This window comes from Bombina bombina, chromosome 5, assembly GCF_027579735.1.
Source record: "Bombina bombina isolate aBomBom1 chromosome 5, aBomBom1.pri, whole genome shotgun sequence".
Lineage (NCBI taxonomy): Eukaryota > Metazoa > Chordata > Amphibia > Anura > Bombinatoridae > Bombina > Bombina bombina.
In genome coordinates, this window is record NC_069503.1 from 515,897,617 (window position 1) to 515,921,155 (window position 23,539).

General features: G+C 39.1%; 1 pseudogene; it reads left to right on the forward strand.

Annotated features, from left to right (window-relative positions):
• Nucleotides 1-281: 281 nt before the first annotated feature.
• The window catches only part of LOC128661526 (putative tyrosine carboxypeptidase MATCAP2), a 56,321-nt pseudogene continuing 33,063 nt past the window's right edge, over nt 282-23,539 (forward strand).

Genomic DNA, 23,539 nt, shown 5'->3' on the forward strand with positions numbered 1-23,539 from the left:
CTAGACTGCCTGTAACAGAGGAGTGCAGATTGTCAATTTTATTCATTAGTTTTTCTAGGCCTGAGGCCATATCTTCTTTAGAGACCAATGTGTGAAATTCAGCTTTTGTTAAACTTGTAGTCCTTCCAGAGGGGTCTGATGTATTTAAAGCGGTAGCCTGGCTCCCTTCCTCCTCCTCCTCAGCTGGTTCTGTTACTGTTAGTCCCTTTGCTGGCTTGAGGTATTGGTCTAATGCCGTTGATTTCTGATTTCTATCTGGTTTATTGGGTTTCCTGGCGGCCATGTTAGATAAGCACCAGTCTAAGACTCAGCAGATTTGCAAGAACTTTCACAGAGAAACCCAAAATGAGGTCTTGTCAGCAAATGACTCCAAAGTGTCCCAGAGGAAATGTGAGGCTTTAAAAGTCCTGCGCACTGGATGTATAGGTGCTCAGTGACCCTATTGTCTTGCTTGTTCTATTCCTTTCCCACCTCTCAGATGTCAGTGGGTATCACACCAATGTTATAGACCCATTAGGGCGTCACTGTTCATTTATTGTGCCAAAAAATAAAGCAAATATGCCAGTTAAAATCTCTCCTGACTTCGCCCAGTATCTCCCTCTGTCACTATGCAGTGTGTATGCTGCGCAGCCTGTACTGCCTTTGTCTGTTAGGCAAGTCCTCGTGGGACACTACTACTCTTGATGGTGGAGCCTATTCAACCGGGTAGGTCTAAGAATTTAATGAGATCGTATGACCCCTGTATACCTCCTCCGATTGAGCTGGCCGTAATATGGAAGCCGCGGCAAGCGCAGTAATTGCGTTGCTGTATTCCCGTTGCCGGGTTATGCCGCGTCACTCACCCCGTACTTTCTGGTCTCTTTTTGGGGATACCTCCCTCTTGTCTATTGTCCTCTTGCTTCTGCACTACCCGGGTGAGTCTGCAGCTGATGTGATAGCAGGCCGGTCATAAGAGCAGTCTCTGACAGTGTTAGCTCCGGTGCGTGGCAGGCTGTAAACTGCGTTAGGCCTCAGAAGTGAAACCGCTGTTGCTATTAGCTTTACCGTAGCAAATGTTCTCCGGTGGGATAGCTTCACCTTAGATGCCTCTCGACATAAGCTTATGCAGGAATGTAGAGCTGAATAAACATGCTATTATAGTGATAGTCTTTAATTACTGCACGGAGCTACCAAGTTAAGCTGCCATCTTAGAGCTTGGCTAGACTCCGCCCCCAAGCCTCATACTTTTAATGGGTTAGAGGTTTAGACACCACTCTTTGACCTAAATAAAAATCACATTTTATATATGTTTTGTAGCACATTAATCAAATAGTTTTTTTTTTCTTATTTCATAACTTTTTTATTGAGGTCTTTAAGTCTTTAACACTACGGAATCTGTTGGTGCTCTACAAATAACCAATAATAATATTAATAATAGTCAAATTTAAAACACAAATTGTCATAAGTACATAAATAACAGTATGTAGGATCAACAATTACTACATTAGATACATAATATGAGTACTAGCAATGAGGGATAAGTATTACTGAGTTCGATATTTAAGTATAGAAGTACAGAGTAGTAGAATCAGTTAAAAAAATGACTAATTACTTATGAATAATATAATTTATATATTAATTGAAACAATAAAATAAGTACCTACATCAAAATCCTCTAAACTGCTGTGCTGTGCAACATTGAGTCGTCTGTTTTTCAAATTAAATAATCCCCCTCTGACCACAAAAGGCCACTCTTGAACCTCACCAAGCTTGTACATTTAGTGTGTGGGAGTTTAGCAAATCTGATATATGGTGGATGAGATATATAATTCTTGGATTTTGGTAAATAGAATAGCTTATAAAATTACAGGTGTCATTACAAATAAGATATGTAATAGATTAGATAATATAGGAGAAATATAAAACCAATTATCAAAAATGACTGACTATTTAGCTGATCATTCTTGGACTCCTGTAATATTAAAATGGAAAATAGAAGGTAGTCACGCTGGTAACCACTTTGGGCTCCATGTCACCTGACTAATATATGTATGTACAAATTATTGGTTAAAAAAAGAATGACAAACTAGAGATTGTTATCATTGAAGACCTAGAAATCAGTATCAATGCTGTTAAGAATTCTGCTTGGGAACCCAATATTATGACTAGCAGAGGAAGTTCTCCAGCACTCGCAGTGTTAAAGTCTCTCACCAACTATTGCTCACTGTGTAGCTTTATCCAATTCCGGAGGGTTTGTATATAGAGGTGTAGGTATATTGGATCAGCTGCATCTCCATCCATGTCTGTCGTTTACCAGCCAGAGTGCCCTGAAGTGTAAAGATCCTCACAAGGTAGAGGTTCTCTGCGTATTAGTGGGGTATTAGCTAACTGCATTACCTTACAGTAAGGACCTTTATTATAAGAGTCAAGATAAGGTACTAATAACCTCTCATGGTCCAATAAGGGCTTCTCTGTTAGGTTCACTGGTTTGTTTGCGGTGGAGGTCTCCTTCTGCAGTGTTAAAGACACGACTTCCTGCATTGAAGGGCTGGCCGCATCCCTCTTAGCAGTGCTACATGATGATTGAGGAGATCGTCCAACGGCACTTGTGCATGTAGAGATAACCACTGTAGTATCTATTTGGCCACTTTGGAGAAGTAGGTACTTCCTATACAATGGCAAGATGGCGTCTGCAGTCACAATCTTTTCATGTATATTACACTGCGCAAAGGAAGTCCTCATGGTGGCTATAAGGCTCTCATAGTTAGTATTCAACTTGATCTCAAGCTCTTTCAGGCTGGCTCGAATAGTTAGTAAGGCTTACTCCTTAGTTGCAGCCATTATGAGACTGCACTACCCCAGGTTAGCGAGGAGGGGGGATTTTATGAACTACTTTGGTTAGGCCGCCGCAATATTGATTTCAATCTCCTCAGGTAGATAAAATATAAACATATATGTGCTTTATCATGATAGATGCTGTTAATATCCACTGTTAATATCTACTGATATGTGGAAAATTGGTGCAATCTTGTCTCCAGCCTCAGATAATGCGACCTGGTTGGATCATTGCCCAGACATGCCCCCAATCCAACTGTTTTTAATTTGATATTATTAAAGTTACTTTTATTGAACTCCAATCACTGACTTCCACTTTTTAATAGAATTTGGACACAGCGACTCAGAAACCTACATATATAATTTAATCAGATAAAATATCTTAACTTTTTGGTAAAAAAAGAGCAAAAGAGATGTGTTAAAAAACATACCTCTGGGACTGCGCTAAGTCGCCCAAAAGAAATAATAATGGCAATAATTTAGAAACATATATTAAATACAATCTGATTCCTAATAGCCTAAAACTTTTTAAACAAGCCATCTTCGAACAGGAAGATGTTGAATATTGGTCTGAATGGGAGACTGCTTTAGAAGAAAGCTCAGTTACACTTATGAACATAGCCATTTGACAATATAAAGTTCACTTCGCAAATTGCAGACTTAAGAAAAAGACTAGAGCCACATAAGGGAGACGTTTTGTACAAGGAATTAGAAGATAAAAATAAAAGGAAAATTCATAGATTTGAACAGAATATAGACTCTAAGAAAAAGAGAACATTTCTTAAAGACTGGCATGAGTCTAATTTTAATACAGAAATAGAGGAGTAAGGAGAGGATAATACTGATATCTGGTATGAAATTGAAGGACCTAGTGAAAAAGATATTGAACCTTCCTCTATTGCTTAAACATCAAGGGGCCGCATTATCAAGCTCCGAAATGGAGCTTGATGTTTCGCGTTTCATTGCGAGCCTTCAGGCTTGCCGAAACAGAAGTTATAAAGCAGCGATCTAAAGACCGCAGCTCCATAACTTGTCCGCCTGCTCTGAGGCTGCAGACATCAATCCGCCCAATCCTATACAATCGGGCTGATTGCCACCCCCTGCTAGCGGCCGCAAGAACTGCTTGTGCAATGATAAATGCAGACAGTGTATGCTGTTGGCATTTATTGATGTGCGGCAGACATGATATGCTACATCGTATCTTTTCTGCTCGCACTATAATAAATCAGCCCCAAAGAGAACAGAAGAATCCCGAAAACTGGTACAGGAACGAGCGTAAGGATAGCACAGCCACCCCCACAGAGTACAGGTACAACCCGACTCTGAAACAGACGACTAGGCCATAGACCCAAGGATCTATAAAAAAAAAGGCCCAACAAGTCTTACTTGGAGCCAGCAAAAGCCCAGGGGGAACAAAATAATCCCACCTTTCCACCTCCCATCCAGGAGAAGCCCTAAAAAAAAAAAGGACTCCATCTCCATAGGGAGGAGAACATCCCCTAAAGAAGGGGAGAAGGCCAGAAGGGCAACAACTGTCCTCAAGGCCCGAAGCCATCGGCCAATGGGAAGATAACTCCCCAACACAGATATCCTAGAAAAGGACCCCCTACAAGTAGCTTGCCAAGCAGAAACACAGCCAACCCATTCACCTGCAGAGCAGGGAATCCATGGGTTACACTGGCAAGCTGACCAAGGGAATGCAACCCTAAGGTGCACCAGAAAATGGACATCCAGTGCCAGCAGCTGGGTACGAACCAACAACCCTTAAGCCGCAAAGCCACAAGTTAACCACTAGGTTACATGGGCTGCTCTGTTGCAATGAGTAATAAATACTCTGAAAATCCTCATCAGAGGAGGATATGTCAGTATGTTGTCGGTCATTAGAAATTTCATCAATTTTAAAATACCTTTTACATTTATTAGAAGGAGGAATAGCAGACAAAGCCTTCTGTATCACATCAACAATATAATTTTTCATATCAACAGGGATATCATGTACAAGGAACAACATAAACTGTACTAGTACTTATGGAAACATTTTCTGCGTGCAAAAGCTTATCATGACAACTGTTACATACTACAGCTGGAGATATAATCTCAGCTAACTTACAACAGATACACTTAGCTTTGGTAGAACTGTGATCAGGCAGCAGGGTTCCAACAGTTGCTTCTGAGACAGGATCAGATCAAGACATCTTGCAAAATGTAAAAGAAAAAACAACATTAAAGGGACAGTCTACCCCAGAATTTTTATTGTTTAAAAAGATAGATAATCCCTTTATTACCCATTCCCCAGTTTTGCATAACCAACACATTTATATTTATATACTTTTTACTTCTGTGATTACCTTGTATCTAAGCTTCTGCAGACTGCCCCCTTATCTTAGTGCTTTTGACAGACATGCAGTTTAGCCAATCAGTGCACAATGTTATCTATATGACACACATGAACTAGTACTGTCTAACTGTGAAAATGTTTAAAAATGCTCTGAGCTAGGAGGCGGTTTTCAACGGTTTAGAAATCAGTTTGAGCCTACCTAGTTTTAGCTTTTCAAAAATACCACCAGGGGAACAAAGCAAATTTGATGATAAAAGTAAATTGGAAAGTTTTTTTATAATTGCTTGCCCTATCTGAATCATGAAAGTTTAATTTTGACTAGACTGTGCCTTTAAAGCAAAATTTACAATTTCCTTATATGGCAGTTTCAGGAATGGGAACAAATGCAAACAGCATAGCCCTCTGAGCATATAGAAGGCAAGAGACATATAGGAAGTGGGGTGAAAAATAAACTAATTTTTTTGGCGCCTAGTATGACGCACGACGCAAAAGGAAGTTGAAATATTTTTTGGCGCCAACAACATCCGGAAATGACGCAACTCGCGCCATCACAGATGCAACCTCGTGCAAGGAAACCTGGCGTCAATTAAGACGCCGGAAATGACGAACTTGCGTCATCAAACATGTACCTTTGCACCAAAAAAATAAGGCACAACACTCAGGGACAGTTACACCCACGGGGGAACTGTAGAAGTACTCTCCAAGGCGGAAGGCCCGGGACAATAGGGCACGAGCACATTCTCAAATAAAAGTCTGGACTCTGCAGACAAACAATCGCCAACATTATGTGGAAGCGAAAACGTGTTGCAACCTCCGGGGGGACACGCCACCCTGCATGGAGGAATCAGAAACTGTGTTACCCGCATGTGTAGAAGTATGAATTGGTAGGGAACTCGCCTCTCAGAGGATAGGACCCCCAGAGGCGGGTGACTCAGCTGTCCTTTGATTCCCCGAGCCTGAGTAACCAGGCACTCTAAAATGGAATACGGAACAAAACTGGTTGACGAGGCCAGTCCGGATTCATCACCAGACACAGAATCTTAATCTGAAATCAAAATAGTCTCAGTATCAGAATCCTCCGTAACTGAATCTGAAATTAGCATAATCTCAGCATCAGAATCCTCCATAACTGGTAAAGGATATATAAATATGGACTAAAGTAGTAAAACAAAAATGGCACCTGACACCCACAATGGCTGGGGCACTCACCACCTCCTATGACCAGACCCTGCGAACTAGAATATTTCCTTTCCACACAGTCGGGAATGCAGAAATGGAAAACATTTCTATCAGCCAATCGGAATCTAAGGGACGCCATCTTGGATGACATCATTTAAAGGAACCTTCATTCGTCGGTAGTCGTCGGAAAGAAGAGGATGCTCCGCATCAGATGTCTTGAAGATGGAGCCGCTCCGCGCCGGATGGATGAAGATAGAAGATGCCGTCTGGGTGAAGACTTCTGCGGGCTTGGATGAAGACTTTGGCCGCTTCGTTGAGGACTTCTCACGGCTTCTTGGAGGATGGATGTCGGATCTTCAAAACTGTAAGTAAATCTTCTGGGGTTAGTGTTAGGATTTTTTTATGGGTGTATTGGGTGGGTTTTAGTTTTAGATTAGGACTTTGGGCCTGCAATAGAGCTAAATGCCCTTTTAAGGGCAATGCCCATCCAAATGCCCTTTTCAGGGCAATGGGGAGCTTAGGTTTTTTTTAGATAGTATTTTATTTGGGGGGTTGTTTGTGTGGGTGGTGGGTTTAACTGTTGGGGGGTATTTGTATTTTTTTTTACAGGTAAAAGAGCTGATTACTTTGGGGCAATGCCCCGCAAAAGGCCCTTTTAAGGGCTATTTGTAGTTTATTGTAGGCTAGGGTTTTTTTATTTTGGGGGGGGGGGCTTTTTTATTTTCATAGGGCCCTTAGATTAGGTGTAATTAGTTTAAAGCTTTGATAATTTCTTTTTTATTTTTTTGTAACTTAGTGTTTATTTTTTTGTGTAACTTAGTGTTTGTTATTTTTTGTAACTTAGTTGTTAGTTTTTTGTAACTTAGTAATTGTTTAGTGTAGATTTAAATTATTGGAATAGGGTTAGGTGTTTAAATATATAATACAGTTATTTAATTTTTAGTTTAATGTAATTTTAGTATAAAAGATAGGTTAGATTAATTATTATTTTAATATAATTTAATGTAATTTTATTATAATAGTTAGGAGATTAATTATTAATTTAATATAGTTTAATGTAATTTTATTATAATAGTTAGGGTAGGTTAATTATTAATTTAATATAGTTTAATGTAATTTTATTATAATAGTTAGGGTAGGTTAAATATTAATGTAATATAGTTTAATGTAATTTTATTATAATTGGTAGAATAGGTTGATTATTAGTTTAATATAGTTTAATTTAAATCTAAAGGTAAGTTTAAATTTATTATAAGATGGGGATGAGTTAATATTTAATGTACAGTTAGCGAGTTGTTAGGTTTAGGGATTAATAGGTTAATTTAGTTTATGGCGATGTGGGGGGCTGGTGGTTTCGGGGTTAATACATTTATTTAGTTGCGGTGGGCTTGGGGAGCGGCAAGATAGAGGTTAATAACTTTATGTAGGTGGCGGCGGTATAGGGGGTGGCAGATTAGGGGTTAATAAGTATAATGTAGATTGCGGCGGAGTAGGGGACGGCAGATTAGGGGTTAATAAGTATAATGTAGGTGTGGCGGAGTAGGGGGCGGCAGATTAGGGGTTAATAAGTATAATGTAGGTGGCGGTGGGCTCAGGGAGCGGCGGTTTAGGAGTTAATAACTTTATTTAGTTGCGGCAGGGTCCGAGAGCGGCGGGATAGGGGTTAAACAGTCTAGTATAGTGTGGGTGTTTAGTGACAGTATACAAATAAAGCTGGGAAAAAGCCGAAGAGCAGCGATATCGATGACTGTTAGTTAACAACAGTCCACTGCTCATCGCCCCGTACTTGGTGCGCGGCTTTTTGACAGCTTTTTTGTTAAATATGGAGAGCGTATTCAGGTCCGCGGCAGCGATGTTAGGGGATGTCAGGCAAGCGTATTGGTGCCGGCGAATGCAGCACAGTTGACGGCTTGATAAATAGGCCCCAATCTCTTCACGTTTTAGTAGCGAGGCTGAAACATGACTGTTTCTGGGGACTAAAGTGTAAGGAAACTTATTTACCTTGCTCAGTAACTTACGAGAAAATGTTAAACACCCACAATTAAAGGCTGATTGTCACTATATTCCTTACAGTGATGAACACTTGTCTCCCAAATATGTCATCATAAAATACATAAGATGAGTAAAACATTATCAGCATGTTTTACCAGTGACCTTTATTGAATCTACAACAATTCTAGCTGCTTAGATTTAGGGGCCTATCTATCAAGCTCCGAAAGGTGCTTGACGGGCCGTGTTTCTGGCCCGTGTTTCTGGCCCGTCTTCAGACTCGCCAGAAACCGCAGTTATGAAGCAGCAGCCACAAAGACCGCTGCTCCATAACCCTGTCCGCCTGCTCTGAGCAGGCGGAAAGGAATCGCAACAATTCAACCCGCTCAAGTATGATCGGGTTGATTGACACCCCCTGCTGGCGGCCCGTTGGCCGCGAGTCAGCAGGGGGTGGCGTAATGTTAAATGCGGATAGTGTATTGCTCTCCGCATTCAGCAATGTCTTGCGGACCTGATCCGCACTGTCGGATCAGGTCCGCAAGACATTTCTTAAATATGCCTCTTAATGTGGGGTGAGATTTGTTTCTTAATTTGCCCTTTCTTACATGTAATAATGTTTTACGTATAATAAACTGGTGTTGCATAAATGCTAAAAAATCTCTCATTATTATACGTATCTCAAACCTCTTTCCAGATCCAATCTGGGACTGGGAAGATCAGGTTGTATTACAAAAATCCACATGCGAAATCTTAGTAGATTATTAGGTAGGATTTTTAAGGTAGTGATGAAGTAAAAAGGGGTCTGTGGGTAGGGAAGAGTATGAAATAGAAGTTAGTTGTGCCGATGGTGGTTAAAGAAAGTCAAGGGTGTGAACTGTCTCTGAAGGAGGGAAAGCAGGACAGAGCTCCTAATAAGTGAGGTACCTACATAAAATGGGAACTTTGATTACAATACAACAAATGCCATGCATGTTACATGTTTTTAGCTATTTTGCCAATATAAGATACATTTTATATTTTTATACCTGCCCCGCTGTTTTGTTGTATTGGAGCTGTCACATTGGAGGAGCCAGGATCTCCCTTGGCGGTTTGCAGCTAATGCACAGCTGATAATCGGAGTTGTGTACATGACGTGATGAGCTTGTGTCTCATGCAAGTACCGGTATTACAAGACTGAGAGCTGGAGCATTAGAGTACTATTTGGCGGGGAGACAAAGTCTGTTTAAGTTGTGGATACTTACAAATACTACTGCATTGCCGGACCCAATATATTGCAGCTGTCTGCACATATATGAGATAGGCACTAGAAACGTATTTTTCTTATTTAGCTCCTATACTGAGCACCATTTTTGGGGAACACTTTTTGTTTAACTTTGATTACAATCAATCAGGCCAAATTAAATTTTCCAATAAACACCATTTTTAAAATTAATAAAACATATCACGAGTTTAGCTTTACCTTACACCTTAATATATATGACAGTCTATGATTTGAACAAGTTAGATGGCACTCAGCTTTTTATATAAGTATTTATTAATGTTGGCTACTGAAGTGCACTACAGAATAAATCAGAATATACTTTTGACATAGCTTAGTTAGGTTGGACATGCTTTCTCTCTGGTTATGGAATCCTTGTGTATTTGTACTGTGACATCATAACTGAGATTGTCCCTTTAGTTCTAGAATCCTTGTGCATCTGCACTGTGACATCACAACTGTTACTCACTGTATAATGCATTTGGGCAAAAAATCCTCTGAGAAAATCCCCCTTCCTCAGAGACGACTTATTACGCCTGCTTTGAAAGTATCAAAAGGTGTAAAAAAAAGTGTGAGTGTTTGCCTCCTATCAAACAACTCATCAGTGATCATTGTGTTTACCAGAGGCATGCTATGGTAATTATTAGCAAGTAGTTGCTGCTCAAAAGCGTGAACCCAGAACCGTCCAACAGGAGAGGAGCCAAGCCAGGGATCCAGCCGGTCAACGAAGGGTACAAAGCTGCATGCAGGTGAACTTCCCACTAAACTCGTAAGTCGCAAAGGAAACAGCTGCACATGCGATCCATAGAATAAAAGCAATCCTTTATTTGAAAAAGCGGGTAAAATGTACACACATATACCTCAGGAGGGGGACTCCATCTGACACGTTTCAAGCTGTTACAAGCGCTTAATCATAGATAGGTAAACACAGGTGAGAACACTATTTCAAACTTGTGTGGGCCAATCGGACCCACACACTAGTGAATTTTTCAAATACATAATATACATTTTAAACTATCACTAACAAATCAAAATGCTGGATACTTGTGTCATTGATCACTCATCAGAACTTGTAAGTGCCATTTGTTACATTGTGTATTATACTTTGAAAGTATGTATATGTGAATTTAGAATTAAAGATAAACATTGATGCTGACATTAGGACACACAGTGTAATATTTTAGACAAGGATTTTAAAATTCCAATTGATGTCTGATTAAATATAATCTTAAGCTGATAGCTCAAAGGGATAGCCCACTTAACATTAAACTGTCATGATTCAGATATAGCAGAAATTAAAATTACCTCTTTACTGTCATGCTATTTTCAGCGTATTTCTTCCTAATTTTGAATTTCTTTTTCAGTAAGAAATGTCATCTTATATGCCAACCCATTTTATAACACCTGTGAAGGGGTGGTTTTTAAAACTAGATTGCAATCAGAAGAGGTTACACAGGTACAGAGAGAAAACTGTCCCAGCTCTTAAAATATCCATTGATTGCAAATAAATACATATGATACCCTGATTACATTATATTTGCAATTTTTCCTGCTCAGAATAATAATAAATTTACACCATATACATATAGTGGTATAAATAAACACAGAGATATGAAAGACAACAATGTTTAGAACAAAAAAAAGGAATTTAGGGACATGTAAATATGTTTGCAAAAGATTTCTGACATAACACACACACGCACATATATATATATATATATATATATATATATATATATATATATATATATATATATATATATAGAGAGAGAGAGAGAGAGAGAGAGAGAGAGAGAGAGAGAGAGAGAGAGAGAGAGAAGTATGTGCAAAGATATATGTACAAATTCTAGAATTTATAATCATTTTAAAAAATAAAATATGAGATAAAAGCATATCATGACTTCTAGAAATACAAATACACATTAATTTATGTGAAAGTATCATATAACAGATTTTTTTGTATAACAAATTAATGTAACAATAACTTTCTATGAGATGTTGTTTGTTGAGTTATAAATCAATCTATTTCTTGGACATTAACAGTTGAAAAATAAAAGATTAGCTTTAGAGAAATGTGCTTGTTCATTGACAGTAATGAAATGGTATAAAGTTGGGAAAAACCAGAATAATCGCGTCATCGATGACTGTTAGTTAACAACAGTCCGATGCTCTTCACACCATACTTGATGCGTGTGTTTTTGACGGCTTTTTTTTTATAAATAAGGGGATTGTATTCAGATCCACGGTAGCGATGTCTGACGAGCATATTGACACCGGCGAATGCATATTGACACCGGCGAATGCACTGAGATTGATGCTTTGATAAATAGACCCCTTCGTCCCTTTTCAGGGCCAAATATCCTATTGTGCAAGTGAAACACACTAAGATCTAGTTTTGCACAGATCTTAGTTTCTTTCACTTGCACAAGAGGATATTCAGCTTCAAAAATAGCCAAATACTGAAAATAGCCTCCTACTTCCGCATTCAACAGTGAACGAAACGTCACAAATGCACATTTCTACACAATATATTGTATATGTTCACTGTGCTGCTAAGGACAATGTTCCAAAATACCAACTTGAACATAGAGAAATGATGACCTTTAGATCAGAAATAATTTTTAAACTAAACAGAACAATTTGGCAAAAATTATGACAAAAATTTAAACAGCTGTTAACTTGGATACTATGCTACATTTAATTATTAGACTTAGTATGTTTGTGTAGAAGATACAGATTCATTTAAATTAATAATTTTTCATTCATTTACAAAACGAATGGACATATTTGAACTAATTTTATTAATTTTGTTAATTAGTTAATTTCCTTTTTCCATTTACAAAAGATAGAGGAAATTTAAAGGGACATAAAACCCATTTTTTTTCTTTCATTATCTAGATAGAACATAACATTTTAAACAAATTTCTAATTTACTTCTATTATCAAATTATCTTACGGCTAGATTACGAGTTTTGCGTTATGAGGGGTGCGGTGCTAACTTGCAAGTTATTGTCACCGCTCACTTCCCTACAGCGCTGGTATTACAGGTTTTTATAAACCCGGCGTTATCAGGCAAGAAGTGAGCATAGAGCAAAATTGAGCTCCATACCGCACTCCAATACCAGCGCTGCTTAAGCAGCGGTGAGCTGGTTTTACGTGCTCGTGCATGATTTCCCCATAGACATCAATGGGGAGAGCCGGCTGAAAAAAAATCTAACACCTGCAAAAAAGCAGTGTAAAGCTCCGTAACGCAGCCCCATTGATTCCTATGGGGAAACTAAATTTATGCTTACACCTAACACCCTAACATGAACCCGAGTCTAAACACCCCTAATCTTACACTTATTAACCCCTAATCTGCCGCCCCGACATCGCTGACACCTACATTATACTTATTAACCCCTAATCTGCCGCTCCAGACATCGCCGCCACTATAATAAACATGTTAACCCCTAAACCGCCGCACTCCGTCTCGCAAACACTAGTTAAATATTATTAACCCCTAATCTGCCGCCCCTAACATCGTCGCCACCCACCTTTATTTATTAACCCCTAATCTGCCGCACCCAACGTCGCTGCCACTATACTAAATTTATTAACCCCTAAACCTAAGTCTAACCCTAACCCTAACACCCCCTAACAAATATAATTAAAATAAATCTAAATGAAATTTCCTATCATTACCTAAATAATTCCTATTTAAAACTAAATACTTACCTATAAAATAAACCCTAAGATAGCTACAATATAACTAATCGTTACATTGTAGCTAGCTTAGGGTTTATTTTTATTTTACAGGCAAGTTTGTATTTATTTTAACTAGGTAGAAAAGTTAGTAAATAGTTATTAACTATTTACTAACTACCTAGCTAAAATAAATACAAATTTACCTGTAAAATAAATCCTAACCTGAGTTACACTTACACCTAACACTACAATTAAATAAATTACCTAAATTAAATACAATTACCTAAATTACAAACAAACATTAAATTACACAAAATAAAAAAAGAAATTATCAGATATTTAAACTAATTAACCTAATCTAATAGCCCTATCAAAATAAAAAAGCCCCCCAAAATAAAAAAAAAACCCTAGCCTACAATAAACCACCAATAGTAGCCTTTAATAGCCTTAAAAGGGCCTTTTGCGGGGCAAAGAAATCAGCTCTTTTACCTGTAACAAAAATACAAACAACCCCCCAACAGTAAAACCCACCACCCACACAACCAACCCCCCAAATAAAATCCTAACTAAAAAAACCTAAGCTCCCCATTAGGAGGAGAGTGCACTGCTTCATTCATTACTTGTGGGAACAAATACCCAAGCTCTAGAGGACACTGAATGAACAAAAAACAGGAGGGTAAAAGGAGGTGAACCCTACACTGAGGGCACCACAGCCTGCAGAACCTTTCTCCCAAAAAACAGCTTACGCCGAGGCAAAAACATCAAATTTGTAAAACTTTGTAAAAGTATGTAAGGAGGACCAAGTAGCCGCCTTACAAATCTGCTCCACAAATGCTTCGTTCTTAAAGGCCCAAGAAGAGGACACAGCTCTAGTTGAGTGAGCTGTAATCCTCTGAGGAGGCTTATGTCCTGCTATTTCAGACAGAGAAGTGGAAGAGGCCCTCTGCCCCCTACGCTTCCCTGAATACACCACAAATAAGGACGAAGTCTGTCTGAAATCTTTCGTGACCTGAAGCAAAAACTTCAAGGCTCGAATCACATCCAAGTTATGCAGTAACCTTTCCTTTCCAGAAGAAATAGAACCTTCCAGGAAAGAATCTTAATGTCAAGTGCATGCATAGGCTCAAATGGAGCCCTCTGCAAAACCTTAAGAACCAAGTTTAAGCTCCAAGGAGGAACAGAATTTCTAAAGACAGGTATGATCCTAGACAGTGCCTGAACAAAGGATTGAATATCAGGAATCTCCGCTAGCTTCTTGTATAACAGCACAGATAACGCCGAAATCTGTCCCTTTAAGAAACTGAGGTCTGAAGGGCAAGACAGCTGTAAGCAATCTTGGAACGTCTCTGGTATGTCAACAATATCTTCATCGATATGGAATCTATTATCATACCCAGAAACTCCACCCTGTTGCTGGGAACCAGAGAACTCTTTCCTTCGTTTATCTTCCATCCATGGGATCAAAAGAAAAGAAGAAGAGCCCTCGAGTGTTCCTCTGCGAGACTGCAGGACGGAGCCTGGACCAGCATATCATCCAGATAAGGAGCTACCGCGAGCAGCGCTCCCAGAACTTTCATAAAGACTCTTGGGGCAGTCGCTAGACTGAACGGTAGGGCCATAAACTGGAAGTGTTGGTCCAGAAACGTGAATCTTAGGAACCTGACGTGGTCCTTGTGGATTGGCACGTGAAGGTAGGCATCCTTCAAGCCTAATGTCGTCATAAATTGCCCCTCTTGAACTAGGGGCAGAATCGATCTGACCATCTCCATTTTGAACGTTGGGACTGACAGAAACTTGTTTAGGCAATTTAGGTCTAGAATTGGGCAAAACGTACCCTCCTTTTTTGGGACCACGAAAAGGTTTGAATAGTACCCTAGATCCCTTTCTGCTAGAGGTACTGGAATGATTACTCCGAGAGATGAGAGATCCCTCACGCACTTTAGAAAGGCATCTCTCTTCTCTGGTCTTGAGGATAGGTTTGACAGGAGGAATCTGCCCCTGGGCGGATGTGTCTTGAATCCTATCCTGTAACCCTGGTTGATAACCTCCAGAACCCAACAATCCTGTACGTCTCTCATCAAACCCTTTGCGAACAGAGATAGTCTGCCCCCTACGCGATCTAGCGTCGGATCGGTGGCCGCCCCTTCATGCCGACTTTGTCTCGGTGGGCTTCTTGTTCTGCTTGGACTTGTTCCAAGATTGAGCTGGCTTACAAGATCCCTTGGACTGTTCGGCCTTTGCAGCAGGCTGCTAGTACTGAGACTTTTCCGAACAAAGGGACGAAAAGTAGAGCTCTTGGGCTTATTCTTCATATCCTGTGGAAGGAAAGCACCCTTACCTCCCATGACCGTGGATATTATAGAGTCCAGGCCTGGATCAAAGAGAACATTCCCTTGAAACGGGAGGGATAGTAATCTCGACTTGAAATTCATGTCAGCCGACCACGACTTTAACCACAGTGACCTACAGGCTAGAACAGAGAAACCTGATGTCTTGACATTTAGGCGAATGACCTGCATGTTTGCATCACAGATATAAGAATTAGCTACCCATAAGGCCTAAATCTTTTTCTGTATCACCTTGAGGGGAGTCTCCACCGCGACCGTAGTGGACAATGCATCACACCAGTAGGTAGCCGCACCCGCCACTGTAGCGATTGCAGCTGCAGGTTGGAAAACCCACCCCATAAGTTGAAACATCTTTCTCAACATGGACTCTAACTTTTTATCCATGGGCTCCTTGAACGACCAACTCTCCTCGAGGGGAATAGTCGTATGCTTAGCGAGCATGTAGATAGCTCCATCAACCTTAGAAATGGCCCCCCATAGCTTGAGCTGAGAGTCCGGAACGGGGAACAACTTCTTAAAAGAGGTAAAAGGAGAAAAGGACAAGCCCAGTTTCTCCCACTCTTTCCTAATAATAGTAGCCATCTTCATGGGCACTGGGAAGGTCTGAGGCACCACCCTGTCCTCGTAAACCCTATCTAGTTTAGGGATTGAAGGTTCTTCTGGAAGTTTTGATTCCGAGACCTCCAACGTAGCAAGCACTTCTTTCAGTAAAAAGCACGAATGCTCCATTTTAAACTTAAAATCTGGCTCCTCCGAAGTCGGAGGTTTCGAAGACGCCGATTCCATCCCAGAGAGTCGGAGGTGTTCTCATCATCGGATAATCTCTCAGACTGAGAGACATCCAACAGAATAGATAAGCCCTGGGACGGAAGGCTATGTCTTTCCCTTCGCTTGCGCTTCGCAGGGCGTGGTAGGGCATGGAAGGCCGCAGAAACCGCTTCTTGCAACTGGGCAGCGAAATCTGGCGGCCACGAGGCCCCTCCCGTGGGAGGATCAGTAGGGCCTTTGGGAGCTACATGTGTAATCGCACCGATTTTATGCCTGACTGTTCACACGTTGCTAGAGCCTCATCTCACACATGACATAGCATCAAACACAATAAAATGTTATGCATAAATCCCCCCTGTTCAATAATCCCCTTTCCAGGGATATTAACCCATGATTCTATACAGATAAATGGAGACACACTGTGACCCTCTCTTCTTGCGTTATCATATGTGTATAAAATGAAACAATCTTACCAGTATCTATGCCTTGGAACAGGAACACGGCCCTTCAAGTGTGACAGGTTAGTAGTATCACTCCTGACATGGACTTGAGAGAATAAAGCAGGCATCGAAACTCGTCAACGCTGATTGCTTAAGGAGCTGTTAATCATGAGTCGGGATGGTTTTGCAGAAGAAATATCCCCCTGCATCTCCGGACTCTAACTTTCACCGATGCTCACACTGAGAGGCTGACAGGACTACTTAAAACTCCAGTCCCATTTCGAAGAGTACTACCCTCCATAAGAGACTACTTCAAGCTTCCGACACTTCTCTATCAACCTCCTGTAACGAAAGGCAAAGAATGACTGGGGAATGAGGGGAGTGGGGGAGGTATTTAAGCCTTTGGCTGGGGTGTCTTTGCCTCCTCCTGGTGGCCAGGTTCTTATTTCTCACAAGTAATGAATGAAGCAGTGGAATCTCCTCCCATTAAGATGGTAAGAGCCACCTCTGCCAAAACTGCCCAAATTGAAGGAAAATAATTCAGTAAAAATAAATAAAAAAGGGTTTATTAAATGCCATAAAACCAACGAACTTGGAGGCCAAGATCAAGTTCTTCAAATTTGGGTACAAATGCAACCCTCAATTTAAATATGCTCACCCTGTTTCAGACCAATTCCTTCCTCAGTTAAGTATGTTATTCTTGTGTCACCTTTACTGAATCAATACGAGCCTTCTTTATAATTTAGATAAGACTTTCATAATGATTCTTTAAAGAATCTTTGGACTTGTGCAATAGGCTGTCACAATCATGCAGAAAGCTATTGACAAATGTGGCCATTATAAATAGTTTGAGAAGAAAACAGGAGGTACCACACAATTAAATAGCGGCATACAACATCATGTGCAGAATTACTTGGCAAAAGAGGGATGCCTGAGTGAGGTATGTGATATAAAGATGTACATAAAGAGAGATAAGGTCAGCGTGTCATACTCATTATGCTAAATGTCTAATCATTTTTGTGTTTGAATTTGTCTTTTTTATATGAAAGTAAATCTAAAGCCAGATGTGCCATGCTGTGCCTCAATGGGTATAATACACATTACCCCAACACTGACAATCAACACCACATTAGCAAGTTCTGTGTGGATGGAAGGGACTCTGAGGCATGAAATAGCTATTTATTTATTTTTATGTTATTGTATTCAGTTATACAAACATATTGGGCAAGATTACAAAGTGAGTGCAAAATATCGCTTCCGGGAAAGCGATATTTGCGCTAAACTTAGTATTACCAGTAATAATGTGCACTGGTATTACAAGTAATCATTGCGCTGACAAGAGCGCTCTTCCATAGGCTCCAATGGGTGCCTCGTTCTCATGCTGTAATCTAGGCCTTAATATGTATGTAGGACTATAAGTGAAATAATTTATTTTTCATGTGGTTTGTTTGAACTATTTTCGAGGTTTAACACTTTCCATGACATCTCTATATGCGCAACATTTTTAAGCGTTATTTTGTGTTGTAATATGAGCGATAATGTTGCTCCCTGTGCTATCCATAAAACTTATAGGGCACACTAAAAATGTCAGCTACATTAAGACCCTCTGGTTAATAATTTTACCACCCACTTGTATAACAAGATTGTACTCTATTCTTAACATGGTTCTGAGGGCGCCTTAACTCTCCCTGCATTATTGATAACTGCACTCCACTTGTAATCTAGCCCATTATTTGTTTCATTTAAATATCTTGAGACAATCTCTGTTTTAGTAGTGAGGCTGAAACATTACTTTTTTCTGGGGACTAAAGTGTAAGGAAACGTATTTACATTGTTTAGTAACTTACAAGAAAATGTTAAACACACACACAAATAAAGCCTGAGTGTAAGTATATTGCTTACAGCAATGTACACTTGTCTCCCAAATATGCCTTTATAAAATACATAAGATGAGTAAAACATTATCAGCATGTTTTACCAGTGACCTTAATTGAATCTACAACATTTACAGCTGCTTCAATTTAAAGTTGGGTGAGATTTGTTTCTTCATTTGCCCTTTCTTACTTTTAATAATGTTTATAATAAACCAGTGTTGCAATCAATGCTAAAACACCATGTTACATATCTCAAAACTCTTCCCAGATCCAATTTGGGACTGGGAAGCTCAGACAGGATTACAAAAACCCACATGCGAAATCACAGTAGATTATATGGTAGGATTTTTAAGGTAGGGAAAAAGTCAAAAAGGGTCTGTGGATAGGAAAGAGTATGAAATAGATGTTAGTTGTCCCAATGGTAATTCAAGAAAGTCAAGGGTGTCAACTGTCTCTGAAGGAGGGACAGCAGGACAGAACTCCTAATAAGTTGCATACCTACAAAATATGGGAGCTTTGATTACAATCAATCAGGCCAAATTAAAGTTTACAATAAACATCATTTTTTAAATTAATAAAACATATTACGAGTTGTTTTACCTTACACCTTAACTTATATGACATTGTATGTTTTGAATAAGGTACTTTTATACAGCTTTTTATACAAGTATTTATTAATGTAGGCTACTCAAGTGCACTACAGAATATATTAGAGTATACTTTGACATAGCTTAGTTAGGTTGAACCTGCTTTCTCTCTGGTTATGGAATCCTTGTGCATCTGTACTGTGACATCATAACTGAGATTGTCCCTTTAGTTCTAGAATCCTTGTGCATCTGCACTGTGACATCATAACTACTGTTACTCTATTAAACTGTGCCATCACCATAAAATGATAAAAGGCTTTGCCTTTGGGCAAACAAATCCTCTGAGAAATTACATCTTCCTCAGAGACGACTTATTACACCTGCTTTGGAAGTATCAAAAGGTATAAAAATGCAAGTATTTGACTCCTAATAAACAACTCACCACTGATCATTGTGTTTACCAGAGGCATGCTATGGTAATTCCACAACAGAAAAAGAGGGTCCTTGAATCTGTTGATTTAAAGGGTAAGTAGAACTATTTTTACCTCTATTATAACAGATTTTCTATAAATTAGACTGTTGATACAGCATTAGGTTACACCTTTATATTCATTTAAATTCCATACATGAAGTATCTTAGTACCATAATTACTAATACTTAAAATGTCTCCCCAGTCTCTTCAGTATCTATATGACTGTTTTTTATCACAAGCCTGTTTTATATATAACAGTATTTACAGCACAATAATCAGTTATTATTTAGTATTTTGTTATCTCTCTGTTTCACCGTGGTTATTAGTAATATAATATAATTTTTCATGGGAATCAGATGAATGCACTGGAAGTAAATATTAATTTAAAAAGTAGTCATCATTTATAAAAACAAATAGGGAGGTATAAATGTTTTATTTGTGCATTTAAAAAACACATAAAGAAATAATAAACATGAATGAAGAAGATATATTAACACAACCTAATGCATTTTGTAGGGTTCCATATTGTGTAGGGAGTACAGATTATTATTATTCTTTATTTATAAAGTTCCAACAGATTCCGCAGCGCTGCCCATGGGTACAAGGATTAAAAGTACAACGGAGAAACAATACAAAAAAGACAACATTTTACAGACAAATACAGGGGGAATTGAGGGCCCTATTCCCGTGGGAATTTACAATCTAGATGGTTTAAAATCCTTAGTCATAGGAGTAAGTATAAGATTCTAAATTTTCCAGACATATACTAATATGAGATTGCTGTACTTTTTTACTGTTTTGTAACAGGCTATATTATACAGTAGATTCAGTACATTCGTGCCATTTCGTTCACTGCTGAATGCGGAAGTAGGAGAATATTTTTGGTGTTCGTCTCTTTTCAGGGCTGAATACCTGTATCCTCTTGTGCAAGTGAAACACACTAAGAATTAGTTTTGCGCAGATCTTAGTTTCTTTCACTTGCACAAGAGGATATTCGGCTTTGAAAAGAGCCGAATACTGAAAATGGCCTCCTACTTCTGCATTTGGCCGTGAACGAAACGGCACAATGCTTAGATTGACCATGTTCACTGTGCTGCTAAGGACAATGTACCAAAGTACCAACTTGAACATAGAGAAATGATGACCTTAAGATCAGAAATAAATTTTAAATGAAACAGAACAATTTGGCAAAAATTATGACAAAAATATAAATAGCTGTTCACTTGGATACTATGTTACATTAAATTATTAGACTTAATCAGGCCCATTTATCAATCTCCGAACAGAGCTTGAAGGGCCGTGTTTCTGACGAGTCTTCAGACTTGCCAGAAACACAACTTATGAAGCAGCGGTCTAAAGACCGCTGCTCCATAACCCTGTCCGCCTGCTCAGAGCAGGCGGACAGGAATCGCCGGATTGACACCCCCCCTGCTGGCGGCTGATTGGCTGCAAGTCAGCAGGGGGCGGCGTTGCACCAGCAGCTCTTGTGAGCTGCTGGTGCAATGTTAAATGCGGAGAGCGTATTGCTCTCCGCATTTAGCGAGGTCTTGCAGACCTGATCCGCAGTGTCGGATCAGGTCCGCAAGCCCTTTGATAAATGGGCCTGAATATGTTTGTGTAGGAGATACAGATTCATTTAAATTAATAATTTTTCATTATTTTTTAAAAGGAATGAATACATTTGAACTAATTTTGTCTGAAATTCTTTCTTTCGTTTATTAGTTAATTTCATTTTTCCATTTAAAAAAGATAGGGGAAATTAAATGAAGCAATGAATAATGAACACATTTCAGACAAACCTAATTCAAAGTTTTTGCAAACAATGAAAAACTAATAAGAAAATGTTTTTGCTCATATTTAATACAGATTAAATACTCTTAACAAAATGATACATGCATCCTATTAGTTATCTGGTTATTTGCCCAAATTTAGATATTTTACGTAAATAGATTTATAAATATTTTTCATTTACAGAAAACACCACTTGCCTCTACTGATGATATCTGGGAAGTCTATGCCGATTGCAGAGGAGAAATGCATTCCTGCTACTGCAAAACGTGAGCATAGGGAAGAGATCCTGGTGAATGAAAAGCAAAGCACTAGCACCAGAAAGGCAAAGAAACAGCCATTCCCTACAACACCTAACAAGGAAGCCGTCAGATCAAAGTTACAGCTTTGGGCAGTGCTTTGCCATCAGCCAAAAGGATTCTACCACCTGTTGTTACTAACATCAGTTATCAGCGCTTAAAATCTAAAAAGGATACCTAAGCCACTCTCCACTATCTCCTCAAGATAGAAAATGGACAAACAATATGGCAAATGAGAGGGCGCTGATAAGCTTGGTATACTTAACACACCTAATTAGTTAAGATTAGGTCAAAACAAAAAATAAATAAATCATAAGCGGTGTATTTAGTCAATCTTTTACTAGTGGAAATAATCCCTGATACATAAATTCATAAAACAGTATATGAAAACATTTGAAGACACATGAATTAAAATTAGATACAATATTTATGACTAGTGCTGTAGGAATACCACCCTGATATCAAAATATATATTTACAATAATCGCTTTTTAAAATGCATTGATCAATGTTTGATTCCTTAAAATCAATTGGTTTCTTCCTGGATATAAGGGACAGTCTTTATAGTCCTTATAAATTTTCAACAGATGAAATCACTTTTGGTTGTATGGTTTATTGCATACAAAACTATCAGTGTGATAAAATTAATATACTGGATAAAAGCAATAAAATGTTCCTTATTTACGATACTTTGTATCCTTGCTTGGTTATATATATAACTTTAACTCACAGAAAGTTGCAGCGACTGTATCCAGATGTCGCTGTGATGTATTTCAGAGACTGTGGTCTTTAATCGTAACACGCTCCTTGCGTGTGGGCCGCTTTATGTGCTGCAGCTCCTATCCTCTGGCACAGGATTCTCGACTCCCTCCGTGGGGAGGTTACCGGCAGAGGTACGCCGCTCTTTGCGTGTGAATATCTGATGAGCTGTTAACTTTCTGTTTCCAATACTCACAGCTCCCTGTTTGTGACAAGCAGTCTTGATGTAAGTATGATCCTCGAGAAGTTGAAGTTGCCTGTTACCAGAACCAAACCCACTAGGTACCTAGTATTTACCCGCGCGTATTAACGCTAAGAGCGGGTGCCCATTCACCTCGAGGATCATACTTACATCAAGACTGCTTGTCACAAACAGGGAGCTGTGAGTATTGGAAACAGAAAGTTAACAGCTCATCAGATATTCACACGCAAAGAGCGGCGTACCTCTGCCGGTAACCTCCCCACGGAGGGAGTCGAGAATCCTGTGCCAGAGGATAGGAGCTGCAGCACATAAAGCGGCCCACACGCAAGGAGCGTGTTACGATTAAAGACCACAGTCTCTGAAATACATCACAGCGACATCTGGATACAGTCGCTGCAACTTTCTGTGAGTTAAAGTTATATATATAACCAAGCAAGGATACAAAGTATCGTAAATAAGGAACATTTTATTGCTTTTATCCAGTATATTAATTTTATCACACTGATAGTTTTGTATGCAATAAACCATACAACCAAAAGTGATTTCATCTGTTGAAAATTTATAAGGACTATAAAGACTGTCCCTTATATCCAGGAAGAAACCAATTGATTTTAAGGAATCAAACATTGATCAATGCATTTTAAAAAGCGATTATTGTAAATATATATTTTGATATCAGGGTGGTATTCCTACAGCACTAGTCATAAATATTGTATCTAATTTTAATTCATGTGTCT